Source organism: Phascolarctos cinereus, unplaced genomic scaffold (assembly GCF_003287225.1).
Source record: "Phascolarctos cinereus isolate Bilbo 61053 unplaced genomic scaffold, phaCin_HiC Scaffold_1;HRSCAF=81, whole genome shotgun sequence".
Taxonomy (NCBI): Eukaryota; Metazoa; Chordata; class Mammalia; order Diprotodontia; family Phascolarctidae; genus Phascolarctos; species Phascolarctos cinereus.
The window spans coordinates 248,282,997-248,302,950 of record NW_027555514.1 but is presented as its reverse complement, the minus strand read 5'-3'; the positions used below and the strand labels follow the sequence as shown (position 1 = coordinate 248,302,950).

The following is a 19,954-nucleotide window of genomic DNA, read 5'->3' as shown; positions in this document are numbered from 1 at the left end:
TGTTTTTATATTTCTAATGCTTAGCATAGTATCTGCTATATAGTTATTTCTTAAAAATATGTGTTGGTATACACACACTGTGTATTATATATATATTATATATATATATATATATATATATATGCACACATATATATGTATATATATTGTATTTATACATACACATATGTATACAATCCATACATATACACGCACATACACACATACATACATACATATTCCAATGTAAGAATTCTAAGAGGTGGCAATAAGGAGGAAGAGCTTGGAGGTCAAATGGCACAAAGTCAAGGAGGTAGAATATGAAGTGTGATGTACAAGAATGGTATGTAAGCTAGCATGGCTTGGAATGTAGAATGTGTGAAATGCCAGAGGAGTATATTTCATGCTAGAAACAATATGGAGTCCTTGAAGCTTTTTGGACAAAGGAATTATTGACCAGACTTCTGCTTTATGAATCTCAATTTGACAGCTATGTTAAAGATGGATTGGAGAGGAGAACTGCTAAGGACACCAAGGAAGACAGTACATAGAAAGACAAACACTTAGAGGAGTGCCTTTGTTAATCCCTTGATGGTAATTAAAGAAAGGAAACTGAGAAGGAAGTCAGAAACATAGGAAAAAGACCAGTGAAAGAGCAATATTGTAGAAATCGAGGAGTTATAACCCAACAGTGTAGAATTCTCCATAAAAGTCACAAAGCATGTAGAATGAATAAAAGCCATACAATTTAATAATTAAGAAACTGTTGGTAATTTTGGAGAGAATGGCTTCAGTAGAATGGTAAATTGGGATGCCAAATTGCAACTCAAGGGATTAGCAAGTGAGTAGATTTTGAAGAAGGGGAGTCAATAAATAGAGCTTTCTTTAGGAACTTGGTTGTGAAGGGGAAATAATATATAAAATAATAGTTTGATGGATTGGCAGGGTCAAGGCGAGGTTTGAAAGGATGAGAGAGAGATCTGGGCACATTTGTAGGCAGCAGGGAAGGGTCCCATGGTTACAGGGGAACTTAATCTGAGAGACAAGGCCATCGAATAGATGGGAAGGGATCAAACTATAGAACTTTAAATGTATCCTCAATTTGTGTCATTTTATTAAGTTCAGTCCACTCTTCTAGTTTGTCCAGAATTTTTTTGATCATTTGCCATATCACATATAAAGTAACCTTGCCTGGTTCTTGTAATCTCAAAATTTACTAAGGAAGTCATACATGCTTCCATCCAAATTGTGGATGGAAATATCAAACAAGGACAAAGTCTTGTAACATTCTGATAGATGCTTCTCTCCAGGTGACATCAATCCATTTAACATCATACTTGGGGTCCAACTTTCTACCAGTTATCAATCCACATATCCACATGGTAGGATTTAGTCTATATATTTATATTTCATTTATAAGAAAAATAAAAGATCAATGTATAATGCTAAAATCCATCAATAATACCTCCATGGCAGTTCCCTGTTGTATTAGTCTAGTAAAACTGTCAGCTAGAAAAGTGAGATTAATCTGGCAAGATTTCTTCTTAGTGCATCCAAGTTGTTTCTTTAATTCCCTTTTCAAATATTCACAATCCATCCCTTTAATACTGCACTTGAGAACTTGGTTGAAAATTAAAGTGCAGCTCACCAATCTATAGTCTGAAGAGTCACTTTTTTTCCTTGTTTGGAAATTGGGGCATGTAATGCAATTTTATAGGCAAAATGTTTTCTTGAAAAGTGTGTTAAAAGATGTCGGAAATCATAAGTTTTTATTAAAGTAAAAATACTTCGATAATAGATTTGAAATCTCATGCAGAATGCAATCCATTAATACCTTCTCATTTGATATGATCTCTGCCTAGTCAAGCAGAATGCAAGTCCCCTGAGGTCATCTTGCCCAGTATCTTACATCTGGCATACAGTAGGCATTTATTAGATGAAGCTGGGGAGGGAATATGGAGAGAAAAGAGAGAGGACAAGAGCATTGGGGAGGGGGGAGAGAGAGACAGAGACAGAGACAGAGAGAGAAAGAGACAGAGACAGAGAGAGAGAGAGAGAGAGAGAGAGAGAGAGAGAGAGACAGATAGAGAGAGAGAGTACAGTATGCTATCCTCTCTTCTAAATTCTCTGCAACTGAGACTCTGACCTCACCATTTAGCTGAAACTTTCCTATTCAAAGTTACCAGAGATCTCTTAATTGTGAAATCCAATGGCTTCTTCTTAATCTTCATACTCCTTGACTTCCGCTCACTCTGTTCCTGTGGTCCCTTCATCTGATCTGTCAGTTTCTCCCCAAACCTCCATTTTAAGGAAAGCTCTTGGGCCAGCCACATCTTCATTTTTCTCAGGGCTTCACACCTGACAGTACCAACTTTCTCCACCACACACCAATATTGGGAACTTCTCTTCCCAATCCCCTGCTCACCACTGTTTTTAGCTTCCTTTTATGTGCTGTTTTCTCTCTTTAGAAGATAAACTTCTTCAGGTCCAGGGTTGTCTTTCTTTCTCCTGTATTCATATTTCCAGTGCTTAGCACAGTATCCAATAATTTCTTAACAAATAATTTCTTACTGAGTGCTTGTTGACTCAACTGCAATATTTGACACTGCTGACCCCTTTCTCTTCCTGGTTATTCTCTCCTCTCTAGGTTTTCATAACAATAATTTCTCTTGGTTCTCCAATGACTCTTCTGGCCCTTCCCTCTCTTTTTTTTCTGGGTTGTCATCCATGCCATACACTGTTAGTATATCCCAATGCTCGCTCATCTTCTCTTTTCTATCTACACTCTCTCATTTGGTGGCCTCATTAGCTCCTATGGGTTCAATAATCATATCTATTTAGATGACTTCCAGATTTATAGGTCCAGTCCTAGTCTCTCTCCCAGTCTGCAATCCCACATCACCAACTGCCTATTGGACATTTCAGCTTCATGTCCTATCAGTATCTCAAACTCCATATGTCCAAAACAGAATTCACTATCTTCCTCCTGCCCCACAACAACTCACCCCTTTGTTAAACTCCTCAGTTAGTTTCAGCAGCAACACTAAGTTCCAGTCACTGAGTTTTGCCTTAATTTCATACTGGATTCAATTTTACTAACCTCAAATTTCCAATCAGTTGTTGAATGTTGTCATTTCTATGGTATCTCCACAATCTTTCACATTTCCCCCCTTTATTCACACAAAATAAGCACCCTATTGCTTATCATCTTTATTTACTCATCATCTTTTCTCTTGACAGTTTCAGTAGTCTCCTAATTCATCTTACTGACTCAAATTTCTTTCCATTTCATTCCTCTTTTGCATAGCTATCCAACTGATTTTCCTAAAGCATGGGTTTGATCATGTCACTCCCCCTCTACTCAATAAATTCCAGTGGTTCCCTAGTACCGTTAAATTCATACATCAACTTCTCATGGATTCAAAGTACTTCACAAAATATCCCCATCCTACTTTTCCAATCTTATCTCCTCTACATACTTTCTGATCCAGTCAAGTTGGACTTCTTACTGGTCTTTGTACAAGACATTCAACATACCAGCACACACTAAGCTCTTTATAAATGCTTGTTGATTAATTTAATAAATGCTACTTAGATTTGTATTGAATTGTTTTCCCTTAGATACTTCAGAGATGATCTATCAAATAAGCTGGGCATCTTCTTCTTCATATATTTTATGAATACTAATGCTACACTCATGATGACCATATTACCCCTCCCACCTCCTTTTCCAATCAGATATTTTCTCCATGATATCCCTTATATCACTTCTACTTCCTCATATAACATGCATGCATGGAATGCTGGGTGTGGATTCAGGAAGACCTGAGTTTGAATCCTGCCTTAGGCCCTTACTAATTGTGTGACCTTGACTAAGTCATTTAATTACTGGGTACCTCAGTTTCCTCATCTGTAATATGTAATATGTTCCTTATCCCCATATGTAAAATGGGGAAAACAATGCCACCTACTTCCTGGGGTTGTTGCTGTAAGGATCAAAAGGTATACCATATGAAAAGCATTTTGTAAAGTACCATAAAGTGCCATGATGATAATTACGATTACTAAAAGTATCTCTGATGATTATAAAAGCTCATATGAGAACAGAGATAAATCCGAGGAATATTTGTTATCCCCTGATAAACTCATCTATGAATGCTCTTGGGATGATACAATTCAGTTGGGTTTCTGGTCAAGTTTTCTATAGATTTGGTCCATATCTATTTCTTGCTATTTTATAAGGTGATACTGCTCATAGTCTTTTGCCGTCCTTTTCTGTATCATTTTACAAATTAATTTGTAAAATGTAATGCATCATAAATAAGACAAATAAAAATTTATGGGAAATAGCCGAAGTAGTACTTAAAGGCAAAATTGTATCACTGAATACTAATTAACAGGGGGGAAAATAAATGAGTTGAGTTTAGCATACATTAATTTGCTCATTTTCTAATTTATTTAACTGCAAGCACAAAGCAAGAAATCAGTAAGTAAAAGGAGAAATTAATAAAAGAGAAAAAATACTGAATTGAGAAATATCACTAAAAGCTTGTTTTTAAAGACCAATAAGATAGAAAATCATTAGCAAATGTAATCAAAAAAGAAAGAAGAAAATTAAATTACAAAATCAGAAATGAAAAGGGGAGCTCATAACAAATGCAAATAAATTTAAAAAAAAAAAACTAAGACTAATTACTTACAACTCTATGACAACCAAATGAGAATATAAAAGAATGATTGAATAGCTAACCCACTCCACCCCTAATGCCCCCAAAAATCAAAGAGAAAATAAATAACCGAATTCAACCCAATCTCAGGAGAGAAACTGAAAATAAAAATAAAAAGGCAATATCACTGACAAGCTTTTACATAAAAGCAGAAACAACCAAATGTGTTGACAAGTAAATTATATCAAACATTTAAAGAAGAAAGAATTCCTGTAATTTATGATGCCTTTTAAAAATAATTAATTTTTCCTACAAGGTAAATATAATTCTGATTCTCAAATATGGCAAAGACAGGACATAAAAAGATAATTAGAAGTCAATATAATTAATTTAAGAGGTAGCATGGTTCATCGTAAAGAGTGCTGGAATTGGAGTCAGAGGAACATCTGTCATATCCTGCCTAATTACCTGTGTGACCTTGTACAAGTCACTTAAAATCTCCAGGTATTGGGTATCTCCACTTCAAAATGAAGGAGCAGGATTTTATAACACCCCAGGTTCCTTCAATTTCGATATTTATAATCCAATTGAATAATGATGAAAATATCAAATTAAATAGTAACAAAAAGAATAGAGGCTATGTAAAAACATAACTAAACAAAAATATCATTATCAAGTAGAATTTATACTAAGAATACAAGTATGATTCAATATTAGGGAAACATCAGTGTGATAAATCATATCAGTGTCAGTGTAAATTATATAACAAATCAGTAAACATAAAAAATCAGTAGACATATAAGAACTCTGATAAAAAACAAGTTTATGTTTAATAAAAATAAATATTGTAGAAATGAAATGATCTTTCCCTAACATGATAAAATAAAAGTTATTCTATGCAATAGAATAATTTTATAAGCTTTTCTGGGAAGAAATAAAGCACGGCTGTCTGCATTAACATTAAAATTTGACATTAAACACTTAACATCAAATTTTTGGAAATGTTAACTATGTGAGTAAAGAAAGATAAATTAATGTAATTAATAGAGCCAATAAAGAGGCTAAATAGCTTTATTTACAGATGATATTTTGGTATATCTAGAAAGTTCAAGTGACAGCAAAACATAAAAGAAATGACTGAAGGTAAATGGCTTCAGCAAAGTAGCAGGATATAAAATCAACACGCAGAAATTTTAAAAATTAAACTTTCTGTATGTCACAAGAACAGAACAAATTAATGAAAATAAAAACACCATCTTCAGTAAGATAATGTATCATATTATTAAAAATGAACCAATATAAAAATAAGAAATATAAGTATATATACGTATGTGAGTATATATGTACATACACGTATAATAACAACCATAATTAAATTTAAATATAAATAAGAGAAGAATTAGAGAGATACCCCATATTATGCTTAGGTCAAGTCACTATAGTGAAGACAGTAATTTTTAAATAAATTTTTATTGATATATTATGATTTTTACATTGCCTAAATTCTCCTTTGTCCCTTCTTCTTCCCCTCCAAAACAGCCATACTTTATCAAAAAGATATTTTAGAGAAAAAGAGAAAAAAGACAATCAAAAGTCAGCAAAATTAATCAATGTGTTCTTTCATGTATTTATTAATAGTTTATACAATTCTTTTCAGAACTATGCATATCCTTGGGACAGCTAGGTGGCACAATAGATAGAGTACTGAGCCTGGAGTCAGAAAGATTCATCTTCTTGAATTCAAATCTGGCTTAGCTATGTGACCCTGGCCAAGTCACCAAACCCTATTTGCCTCAGTTTCCTCACCTTGAAAATGAATTGAAGAAGGAAATGCAAACCAATCCAAGATCTTTGCCAAGAAAACCCCAAATAGGGTCACAAAGAGTCAGGCACAACAGAAAAATGACTGAATAACATGCATATCCTTTATCCACTCTTATTAGAAAGTGGCTTTTAGTCTTATATATTTCTATGAGTTGTCTATATTGGCTACCTGAAAAACTGGTGAAATTTTTTTTCTCCATTCCATGGTTTTCCTTGTTATCTTAGATACATAAATTTTGTTATCCTCCCCTCCCCACTTCAGAGAAAAACTCTGACACTACGTGGAATGTTCCACCTCCATGGAAACTCTAAAACGGAGCTCTCTTATATTTCTTTGAGGCTCTTAATAATTTTTTATAATCATTGTAAGTACTATTTTATTAGAACTTGCTTACTTCACTTTGCCTCAGTTCATGTAAGTCTTTTTATGTTTCTCTGTATTCATTATGTTCATTGTTTCTTACAGGCAAGCAATTTGTTTAGCCATTTTCCAGTTGATGGGTATTTACTTGGTTTCTAGTTGTTTGTTACCACAAAAATTGCTGGGTATAAATATTTTGGTGAATGTGGAGCTTTCCATTTTATAAATGACAGCCTTTCATTAAATGTCTAGCAGGGAAATTTGGGGTCAAAGTATTTGGACGTTTTTAGCCACTTTATTTGCATATCTCCAAATCACTTTCCAGAATGGCTGCACTAATTCAGAGCCCCACCAATGCTCCTCTAGCCTGCTGATCCTTTCATGACTCCTCCAACATTGACTGCTACCATTTTTTATTACCTTCACCATTTTGCTGGATATGAGGTGAAATCAAAGAGTTACTCTGATCTGAATTTTCTTATTATTAGTAATTTGAAGAATTATTTTATGTATTTGTTAATTGTTAATAACTGTTTGCAGTTCTTTTTAGAATTGTTTGTTCATATCCTTTGTCTACTCTTTTGTTGGAGAATGTTTTTTGATCTTTTATATTTCTGTTAGTTGTCAACAATGGCTACCTGAAAAATAGAATACAGGTTATTTTCCCTATTCAACTGATTCCCTTCTTATCCTAGATGCATTAGTTTTGTTTATGTAACAATATTTTAATTTCATGTATTAACAAATATTAATTTAGTAATGATATTCAAAATAATTTATGGATATACAATTATTAAAATCCAATGGGCTACTCCACATAATTAAAGTGGTAACAAAATGTATATAGGTAAGGAAACAAACACGAATACCAAGGGGAATTACAAAGGAAAGAGGGAAGGGAGGACTTATACTAACTGGTTTAAAATTATGTAATGAAGCAGCGATTATTTAAAAAAACTGTCTGGTATTTTATTTTTAAAATGCATTAATGAAATGACAGTTAATTCAGAATTTTAAACTCAGTCATGTAACAAAGTGATATTTGAAAAATCCAAAACAATAAAACATTGGAAGAATGAATCACTGTTTAATAAACTATATTGGGAAAGTTGGATAGCACTATGCTTTTTTAATGTGATTATATTCTCATCTCCACCATATGATAGAATACATTCTTAATGGATCAATGATTTAAGTATTTTTAAATTATTAGCACATTAAAAACCTGACATGACAGCTACTTCAGTTGTGCAAAGGAAGAAAATTCCTACCTACTCAGCAAAGAGGAGAAATTATAGGAACCAAAACATATGGAGTGATTTTTTTCCCTAAACCTTTTATTTTAAAGGTGTGAAAAAACTTCCAATATGGAAAAGCCCTCATGTTAGAAGCTATCTGTCATGTATTGTCTTACAGAATTGCCTACTGACATTGAGCCATAAGAAATGACAAATAGGAAAAGTATCAACGAGAGAAGATATATGAACCACTGTAGAAGGAAGATAGCTGAGGTGGCTTAACAATATACACATGGACTACAGGTCTGTAAAAATGATCATCGGAGCAATAAAATCTGGGTAAAAATACAGAGAACAATTTAAAAGTGTATGTAGAAGTCAAGGCATTTTCATGACTATCTTCTTAAAATTGTTAGACTCTTAAAAAGAACCTATAAGTAAAGCAATTTATGTTTTTATTTATGACCATTTTATTCTATTAATTATTGTAATGTTTGTTTCACTTTATAGATATTGTTTGCAACAAACAAAACTTAGGACATTTGCTATCTTTGATGTGGTAGAACTGCCAATGTTGTCCATGATTTTTTGAAGGTCTGGGGCTCAGCAATTCTATCTACAAATTCTGTCTGTGGTTGATCCAGGCCCAATCATTTGAATTCATTGAAGACATCTAGATATAATCTTATCAGTTCTCCACTTATATTGGTCCTGATTCCATCTTAAACATTCTCTGACTCATGGCTTCCCTGGTTCATCAAGTCTCAGTTAAAATTCCACCTTCTATAGGAAGCCTTTCCTGATCCCTCTTAATTCTCATGCCTTCCTTCTGTTGACTATTTCCAATTTATTCTGCATAGAGCTTACTTGTTTACATGTAGTCACCCCCATTAGATTGTGAGCTCCTCAAGAGCAAGGACTATCTTTTACTTTGCATCCCCAGCACTCTGAAGAGTTCCTGGTATATAGTAGGTGCCTACTAAATGTCAGTGTTTATTGACTAACTCTAAAGACAGAAACAGTGATAGTTGACTAGTTCTTCCTTCTCTGTCACCATTGACATTGCTTCTTATACTTAGAACAATCATTTTATCCTCTTTTTATTATCTTCTCACACTCACCATAAAACTTAAAAGCACTTTTCTGTCCTTTGTTAGCCTTTATCCCAAGCCTTAGCTTGTTCTGGGTTTTAGCACTCCTGATGTTTTTGTTTTGTTTTGTTTTGTTTTTTTGTAGAAATGTGCTATTCTTTGGTATTAATCTTCAATTACTTGCCCTTGCAACCATTTTCTTCACATATTCTTTAAAAATCTAAAATGACTGATCACTCAGTTCCTGGTGCAGTCATATCAGTTCATAAACAGATTCAATTCAATTAAATCAATGAGTAATTATTAAGTGATTACCGTGTACAAGCTACAATGAAAATACAAAATGAAAAAATGAAAACCGCTTCTGCCTTCAAGGAATTTCATTCTACAGTATGCATTCTTCTTTTCTTTTCCCTCAGGACTATGTGTTTGTGTTGTCAGAATTTTATTCCTGAGAATATGTCAGGAGGTGATTTTCCTTATGGTATTTTATGTCACAGTGCCTTACACTTCTTTCCCCTGATCCCTTTAAATAATACCTCTAAAAATTTATCTGGTGTATATGAGACTGTGTCTAGCTTTTCTTTCCTTATCAAAAATTCACACATAAATCCAATATAATCCAACACTACAAGCATTTATTAAGTACCTACTACATACTAGCTATTGTGATAGGTGCTGAGTCTATAAACCCCCAAATGAGACAACCCCTATTCTCATGGAGCTTGCCTAGGAAGGTGTCATTGATCCTGTGGGAGAGAGGAGTGGAGAGAAATCCTCTCTTTCTCCTTGATGGAACTGGAAAGGAGAAAAAGTCTGAAAAAGAATCCCAAAGAGGGTTTAGCTACTTCTTTTCACTTTTGTCACTGTCACACACACACACACACACACACACACACACACACACAAAGGTAGGCATACAACAAGGGTCCTTCATTTTGACTCTCAGTTATTAATCACTTTTAACAACTCTCCAGTCAATCAGGAGTTCCCTGGGATATCCCAGTAAAGTACATGTCCTTCATTAAAGAGTCAGAGCACAAGCCCAAATAATTGAGGAATTGCTCTAATCACTCTTGTGAATTGGATGGGGAGAAACTGAAAACTAGTTAGGAAGTTATTACAACATGTTCCTGAAAATGAAGCTCAATTACAGATATCTAAATCTAAGGAACATATACCATCATAATATTAACATGTTCTTTTTAATATTAATATTGAGTTATTATAACCATCAACATTAACTTAACAATTAACATTAATATTAATAAGTTATTCACTTCCTTCTTTTCACTTCCTGGAAAGATGCTTCTAACTCCTTAAAGAATAAGCAGCAATGAGATAAATATTACCTGTTCCTTTGCCTTTCATTTTCTCATCCAAGATTTATGGTACAACGTAAAGAGTGTTCAGATGAGAACCAGAGGACATATGTTCCAGTCCCAGATCTTCTGCTTATTACCAGTGTGATTTTACGATAGGTTTATCTATGTCTAAGTGTCCTCTTCTGCAAATCAGAGGGAGTTGTTTTAGATGACTTCAAATGTCCTTTCCACTTATAATTTATGATCCCATGAACTCTATAATATGTAGAGTTTTGGGGTAATAGCCTTCTTCACATATATAAACAGAATTGGTTTTTGCTGATCAAGTTTGACAGTCTCCATATAATCCATATTATGTCCTAGATACATGCCAAAAAGACTAGCCTAAGTCCTAATTGTTTATATAAGATGGCTATGTGGCTGACTGCTCACTGGTATGGCACCAAACAGTATGTCTTTTCTCGATGGCTTCCACAACGGGTTGTAGTTTTTCCCCTTACTCCAAATCCTGCCATAGTTTTGATACTTCAATGTTCAAGTAACACTATGACCTACCACTTTTTCAACCACCAAAACTCTCATTTCCTCCATTTCCATTCTGCTTCAGCTATCTGGTGAGGTGATCACAACTTCACCATCATCCCCAAACTGCTCCGCCATCCACATTCAGAAATTTTGCATTCCTCCATCGTTATCACAATCTTCTACCCCTTTTCTCACCACCTGAAACTATTCTTCACCGTCATTAAGATAGTCCCTTGAGCTTTCCTGTTTTTCTTCATTATGGCTTACTTTTCCTTCCTTCAGTCTTGATCCTTTCATTTATAAGACATTTCAACAAGGCAACTTCATCCACACCTAAATCCTTTTAAAACATTGTTATTCCATTTATTCCCCATGGCTAAGGGCAAAACTTCTGCCTTTCCTATGACCTTTTCCAAAACTCTACTAATGAATGGTTCTCCACAAATGAGTGCTGTCTAAGCTCAATTGAATATTCACCATTACTTATTCATTTTCCTCATCTCTTACCCTGTCCTTCTCTCTCTGTTATCAAGAAGCCAAAAGAAAGAGCTATTTATTATTTGGCACATAGTAGGTACTTAATAAATGTAGGTACTTTATTCATTCTATGTATATACATCTATATGTACATACACATGCATAGATACATATATACATATGCATATATACACATGTATGTGTGTATACATATATATGTGTGTATGTATCTTTCCTCATTTCTTATTGATTCAGCTATGCCATAAATCTGTTGTGAACTAATACTAACAGATGTCAATGCTGGCCATTAGAGTACTGGGAAGAAGAACCTTACTAATTTAATAAATCTTAGAGGGAACGTTTAATTAAGAGTATCAGGCACAAGGACCATAGAAGACATTTACAGACAGTCTTGGGCCCAGGTGGACCTTCTATGAGGAGTCTGAAAAAAAAAGGGGGAGAATAGAGCAGACAGGAGAGAGGAGGAATGAGAGAGAGAGAGAGGGAGACAGAGAGAAGAGGTACTTCCAAATAACTGGAAAATACTAACAAGGAAACATTTCTCAAAAGATATTTCAAAAGCCTCCTTTCTTCTTAATTCCACTTCAACCACAGATCATGTGATCTACTTGCCTGAGAAGATTGAAGACATCCATAATTAGATCACTCATCTCAAATTGGCCAACAATTCAAAACGTCTCTGTACTTTGATCCACCAGTGGGAAACCTCTGGCCTTGAGATCACATGTGGACTTCTAGGTCCTTGGGTGATGCCTTTTAGTTGAGTCCACTTTTTACAGAATAAATCCTTTTATTAAGAGGATTTGTCCTGTGAAATTTGGATTCAGTGAAAGGGCCATATTTGAGGACCTAAGGGGCCACATGAGGCCTCAAGGCCATATATTCTCCACACCTGGACCTATCATCTTCATCTTTGCTCCAATTTCAAAAAGCGAAGTAGATATAGATCCTTGACAAAATCATCTATTTACAATGTATTTTGATCTCAAATACCTCCCTCCCATTTCCACTAAGACTTTGCTTCAACAACTATTCCTGTTCTTTCTTGCTCATTTTCAATTTCTAGTAGTCTATGGGCACCTTTACTACACACGTAGATCTTACTTAACCTTAAAACAAACAAGCAAATAGATAAAGTCAAGATGAAGGAATAGCAGGAAGAAGTATAGCCTAGGTCCCCATCACAACTGCATCATAAAAATCTAGAAAAGGCATCAGGTGTAAAACATCTCCAGGTTGCTTTAATTTGCATTTCTCTAATCAACAATGACTTAGAGTATTTTTTCATATGACTATAAAATAATTTTAAATGTATCATATTGGCTAAAATGATTGAAGGGGAAAGTGACAGATGTTGGAGAGGATGTGGAAAAATTGGGACATTAATTAGTGAATTCAGTGAATTCACTGGTGGTGAAACTGTGCACTGAACCAAGCATTTTGCAGAGCAATTTGGTATGTCCAAAGAGTTATTAAACTGCCTTTATCCTTTGACCTAGAAATACCACTACTAGATCTGTTTCCAAAGATGATTAGGGAAAAAGGAAAAGAACCTATATGTTCTAAAATATTTATTGCAGCTCTCTTTGTGGTGGCAAAGACTTGGAAATTGAGAAGATGCCCATCAATTGGGGAATGGCTGAACAGGCTGCACTACTGTGATATAAGAAATGATGAGCTCGATGATCTTAGAAAAATGTGAATAGACTTGCATGAAATAATGAATAGTAAAATGAGCAAAACTAAGAGAATGTTGCATACAGTAACAGCAGTGTAACTTTGAGTGACTAAGTCATTTTGACTATATAAATACCCAAATTAACTACAAAGGACATATGAAGGAAGATACTATCTGTATCTGTAGAAAGAAGTGATAAGTACAAATATGTATAGAATGGTTTTACACACATACATATACATATATATATATACATATATATATATACATGTACATATACATATACATATACTTACACATATGGATATATATATATACACACATACAAATATTTGTGGCTAATGGTAGCCATCTCTAGGGCAGAGGGAGAGGGAAGAAATAAAAGGGAAAAAAAGAAAGTTACATGATAACTTCATTATATATTTAAAAGGAATAGAAAGTTGTGCATAATAGATTTGCAGTTTTATGTGAAATCATCTTTTTATATTCTACTATATTATGGAAATGTTTGTTTTATTTATTAAGTTCAGAATAAAATAAATTAAAAGGAAAAAAGAAAAGGCATTAGGTATAGTCCTGATTGAGAAAAGAAAAATTAGAGTGAGTTTTCTAGTCCAAGTGAGCATAGGAAGAGACAGGTACAATGAGAATGAGTCTAGCCAAGAGCATGCCACACTGAGCATTTCAAAGAAGGAAATGAAAGAATACCAAGCCTGGATACCAAGGCAAGAAGAGGTCCCAGAACCATTCAGAGTAGTGCAACCTAATGCAGAATAGTGGAACCAATGCCAAGTCTCATAACTTAATTCAAAGTCACAGATCCAGGATGGACTTAAGGGTAAAGGACCTGTGATAAGGAGTGGCATTGCAGGGTGAGGAAGGGTCCCAGGCCACAAACTGGTTACTGACCAAGTAACAAGTTTGGAAGTAAGCAGCAGCTATGTGGCACAACCTCAAGAGTAAAGAGGGGTTTCAGCTCCAGTCTAGTCCGAACTTTGCTATTGCAAGCACAGGAATCTAAGACTAAAGAGGAGCCTGAAGCTCTGGCACCCTAAACTCACAGAGCTTTCCAGCTGGCTGACAGTGGCTGTGTCCAACATCCGTTTTTTGGATTTCTCAAATGGGGCAACACCACATATGTATTCCTCAGACTCAAACCCAGTTTGGGAACTTGCAGAGCAGTGTTCAAAATTTGCTTTTAATCAGAACCCTTTGGGAACAGTAGAAGCTTGCAGGTCCCTAGCTTGAGCTGTTTCTGAGTCCATGGAATAATACGATATCAAATATGCAAGAAAGCAACAAAAAGATGCATACACATACACACACAATCTCACCATAAGGAGCTATTATACTGATAGATGTAGTCAAGATACAAACACAGAAGAAGAGAATACATCAAAAATATCTTCAAGCAAAGCCTCGAAGAAAAATAGAGTACAGGCAAAAGGTCAATTAATTCTGAGTATTGTAGAAGAGTTAAAAAAGAAACTTAAGGGGCAGCTAGATGGCGCAGTGGATAGAGCACTGCCCCTGGATTCTGGAGGACCTGAGTTCAAATTCAACCTCAGTCACATAACACTTACTAGCTGTGTGACCCTGGGCAAGTCACTTAACCCCATTGCCTAGCCAAAAAACAAAAACAAAAACAAAACTTAAAATTATATTTAAAAATCAAATGAGAATATAGGAAAAGAAATGAGAGCTATGGACAAAAAGTAGGAAGGATAGTTAACAACTTGGAACAAGAGGTATAAAACTTTATCCAAGGAAAAAATTCCTTGGATAAATTAAATTAATTAAAATGCACCAAATATAAGCGAATGAATCCATGAGACAAAGAGAAATATTAAGATTAAATCAAAAGATGGAACAAACAGAAGAAAATATATGGTATTCCATAGCCAAACAAAACAAAAACACTAATCTGGAAAACAAAATGAGGAGATATAATTAAAGAAGCATTGGACAACCTGAAAAACATGAACAAAAAGGAGTCCAGATATAGTATTTCAAGAAATCATAAAATGAAACTACCCTGATCTCTTAGAACCAGAGGGCAAATTGGAAATAAAATACACTAATCACCACCTGGAGAAATCTCACAATGAAAATTCCCAGAAACCTTATAGCTAAAATCCAGAGCTTCTAAGGCAAATTAAGAATACTGCAAGCGGCCAGAAAGAACTAAGGAGCCACAGTCAGGATCACATAAGATTTATCAGCTAACATTTTAAAGAAGCAGAGAGCTTGGAGTTGACATTCCAGTGGACAGAGGATATAAGCTTATAACCAAAAATAAAATAACTATAAATACTGAACACAAATCCTACAGGAGAAAAAGTATACTTAATAAAGTAGAAGACTTTTAAACATTCCTGATGAAAAGACCAGAGTTATGCAGAAACTGTACAAAACACACAGAATTCAAAAGAAATGCGGAAAACATGAACATGAGTAAACAATAATAAGGCAAGAAACAAGGATGAACTATTTACATTTTAACGTGAGATGCTATATGAGTTCCCTCAAAACCTTATTGTCATCAATGGTCACAGAGAGAGTCTAATAAGAAAGAGGACCTCAAAGTAGTTCTATTCAGTTTTGATAATTGTAAAAGAATAGAAAGGGAGCAGGGAAAGGAAAGAAAAGGAAACATGTGGAAAATACCTTATACAATCAGAGTGCACAAGTGGAAAACACATGAGGAATGGGATAGGAGACGCAGGCAATACTTGATTCTTACCTTCATCTGAACTGGTTAAAAGCAGAAGAATACACAGTTCGGTAGAAAAATACATTTTACTCAACAGCAGGAAAATGGGAGACTAGAGAGGAGAGAATAAGAGAGAAGGCTGACTAAAGGAGGGAGTAGTCCTAAACAAAACAAACTCAAAGAGGGGTTTAAAAAAAAAAGATAATAACCTATAGATAATAACCTATAATTAGGAGTTGAGGGAAAGAGAAGAGAGGTAGGGGATCAGAAGTAAATTGTTTGAAACCTGAACACACTCCTTTTCTTTTACCAGTTTCATTTTCTTTATAAAGACAGTATAGCAAACAACTAGAAGGAAAAAAAAAATATATAAGGGAATGGGATGGTGGGAAACACCAAACTAACAAAAATTACTGAGTGTCAGTGTGAAACAACCCATAAAATAGAAGAGGGTAGCAGAATGGATTATAAACCTGAATCCAACAATATGTTGTTTACAAGAAATGCACTTCCTTTTTGACACTGGATTATTTAAGTCCTCTATTTCTTGTTCTGTTAATCTGGGCACTTTGTATGTTTTTGTAAGTATTCATCAATATCATTTCGATTGTCAGTTTTATTAGCATAAAATTAGGTGAGGTACTTTTTAACAATTTTTTGGATTACTTCATTGGTTGTAAATTAAGCTTTTCCATTTTTGATACTGACAATTTGGTTTTTCTAAATCAAATTCCCTAATTGTTATTTTTCAAAACATCACCTAATTTTATTTATTAATTCCATTTTTTTTGCTTCCCATGTTATTAGGCCCTTCTTTGATTTTCAGGACATGTATTTTGATATTTAATTGTGGGTTTTTAATTTGTTGGTTTTCTAGTGTTTTTTTTTTCTTCCGTAAGTTACATGACCAATGAGTTGATATGTTCTTTCTGTCCTTTGTTGTTAAAAGTGTTTAGAGACATAAATTTTGCTCTAAGTACTACTTTGGCTGCTTCCATCAAAATTTTGGTATGTTGTCTCGCTGTTGTCATTAACTTTAAGGCAATTATTGATTGTCTTTTTGATTGGTCTTTGAATACTCCATTACAGAGGATTAAGGTATTTAGTCTCCAATCATATTTTAGGTGCCATTAATGAGCTCCTAAAGGGAAAAACAAACCAACAAAGTCCCAGGACCAGATAGATTTAAAAGTAAATACTATTATTCCTCTTCATCAGTGAAGCTTTTACAACTACTCCTCGTGCTATAGCATTTGAGTCTACTGGCTGACTTAATGGAAAGCATACCAATGGGACCTCATAAACTATAAAGCAGCCACCAGTGAGATTATGCCTAAAAAAGGTAAAGGAGGGAAGGGATTAAGCATTTATATGCCTACTCTATTCCAAGCACTGTAATAAGTGATTTTTACAAATGTTATTTCATTTGATCCTCACAACCACCACGTGACATAAATGCTACAATTTTCCCCATTTTGCAGTTGAGTTAACTGAGGCAAACAGAGGTTAAGTAACTTTCCCAGGGTAAAATAACTAGAAACTGCCTAAGGCTAGATCTCAACTCACATGTTCCTGATTCTAGGTCCTACACTTTAACTACTGTGCCACTAGCTACCTCTAGAAAATAGAAGTCATAGTCTTGGGGTTGGGGTATTTGCCAATTTTAGTGCAAGAAGGGCAAGTATTCCAGGGGGGGTTATTAAATTGTCATCACATTATTATAACAGCTTGTTTAACCTCTTCCAATTCAACAAAAGCCCTCTGTCTTCCTTTCCAAGTCTTTGCTACCGTACACATACACACACAGAAAATGAATATTTTGATATTCTGATAAATATTATACTTTTCAGTCTTTAATCTCCAAGGGATATATGCCCAGTAGTGTGATCACTGGATCAAAAGGTATGGAGTTAAAACAATTTTCTTGCATAATTCTAATTCTTTTCCAAAATATTTGGCACAAGTCACAGTTTTACCAACAGCATATTTGTTTACATCCATTCCTATCCATCAGTATTTCCATTGTTTTTTGTCATCTTTGCCTATTTGCAGCATGAGACATGAAACCTCAAAGATGTTCTGCCATCCTTTGCTCTTATTACTGGTGCTCTGGAGCCTGTTTTCATTTAGTCATTGATGGTCTGTTCTTCTTTTGGAAACTGTTTTCACCCTTTCCACATCTTTTAGGGAATGACTCAATCTCCTTTCCAGGTTCATCATCAATCTCCTACTCTCAAAGTATGGCGATCCCTCAAGGCTCTGCCCTTAGGCTTCCTCTCTTATCCTGCTAATATCTCTCCCTTGATGGTCTCATGTACTTAACTGCCTTCAATTATTACCTATGTACCAATGGCTCCATAAGCTATATCCAACCTCATAGTTTTGTATGTTTTATTACTTTTTGACATCCACCCTTGAATGTCCATCCAATAGTACCTCACACCTGTCAAAAAAGGAAATTCCCTAAACTTTCCCTCCCACCCCCATAACATTATTTGTGTTCATGGCACCATCTTCTTTCTAGTCACTTAGGTTCAAAACCTATTATGATTGACTATTTATTCTTCCTCATTGACCTTCTCCTTTATATTAAATCAGTCACCAAGTCTTACCTGCTAAGCCTTCATGATAGCTTTCTATTCATCCTGTGCTTTCCACTTGAAATGACACCTCCTCCTCCTCCTCCTACTTTGGATCCTTCACTTTCTCCTAGACTATTTTTTTCATCTCTTAACTGATTCCCCTGCCTCCAGTCACTTATCTCTCTCTCAGTGGTACTTCATACAACAGTCACAATTATCTTCCTAGTATGTAGGTCTGAGTATATCATTCCTTTGATCAAAAATATTCAGTGGCTTTCAATGGCCTCTAGGTCTGGTATTAAATAGCTAGCATTTGTATTGCACTTTAAAGTTTGTAACGCTCTTATACATGTTGTTTCATTTGAATCTCACAATGATCCTGAGAGGGAAGCACTGTCATTATCACTTTGTCACAGATCAGACAGAAACTGACAGAGGTTAAGTGACTTGCCCCAGACTACACAGCAAACAGTGTGGGAGGCAGAATTTGAATTCGGGTCTTTCTAATTCTAAGGCCAGTATTCTTTCCATCATACCACTTAGCTACAAACTAACAGAATTTAAATTCCTCCACAGTGTTTCCCACTTCCATTCACAGTCTTATTTCCCTCTAGTACCCTTCATGGATTCTATATTCCAGCCACAGTGTGTCCCAATCTTACCCCAAAATCACATCTCCATTATTCATAGAATGCACCACCCACTGCTCCCTAGAACACATTCCCTGCTCTTTAGCTTTTAAATTCCTTCTCTTCCTCAAGGGCCTAACTCAGGCACCACTCTCTTCAGGAAGCCTTCCTGGATTTTCTGAACTGAAAATTATTTCTCTCTTCACAATTTTTTTGTTCTGAACTACTGTCTGGGTGTCTTCTTTGTTCCTATTACATTCTTTCTTGCAACATACTGATTGGTTTAGGCTATATTATAAGCTTCTTGAGGGCAAGAACAGCATCATTTTAACACACATACATATATACACACAAACATATATATGTGTAGATATGTATATATATACACACACATACACATATACATACTAACATACACATATACATGTGTATATAGGCATGCATGTACACATGTCTATATATACACAAATATATGTACACATACATATATACACAGATGCATACGTGTGTATGTATGCATGCATGCAGTGGATAAAGTACAGTCAGGAAAAACAACTCAAATCCAGCCTTAGACACTTTAGCTGTGAGACCCTGGGTAAGTCACTTAATCCTGTTTGCCTCAGTTTCCTTATCTGTAAAATGAGCTGGAAAAACAAATGGCAAACCACTCCAGCACCTCTGCCAAGAAAACCCAAATGGGGGCACGAAGAGTCAGACACTACTAAACAACAACAATAATATTCACTGCTGAGCTGCCTTCCAGCACTTCTTGGGAGGAGGTCAGGTGCTGCAAACCTCTTTCTTTCCCCTGCCTGTGAAAAGGCAAAATCTCTCTGCTGTCTTA

At 35.0% G+C, this 19,954-nt stretch overlaps 1 long non-coding RNA gene across 1 annotated transcript in view; it reads left to right on the top strand.

Annotated features, from left to right (window-relative positions):
* LOC110213228 (uncharacterized) overlaps window positions 1-19,954 on the top strand; it is a 96,847-nt gene that overhangs the window by 15,594 nt on the left and 61,299 nt on the right. The window contains exon 2 of the long non-coding RNA XR_002325936.2: window positions 8,248-8,372. This is a non-coding gene — a long non-coding RNA (uncharacterized LOC110213228). The remainder of the gene's footprint in view (window positions 1-8,247; window positions 8,373-19,954) is intronic.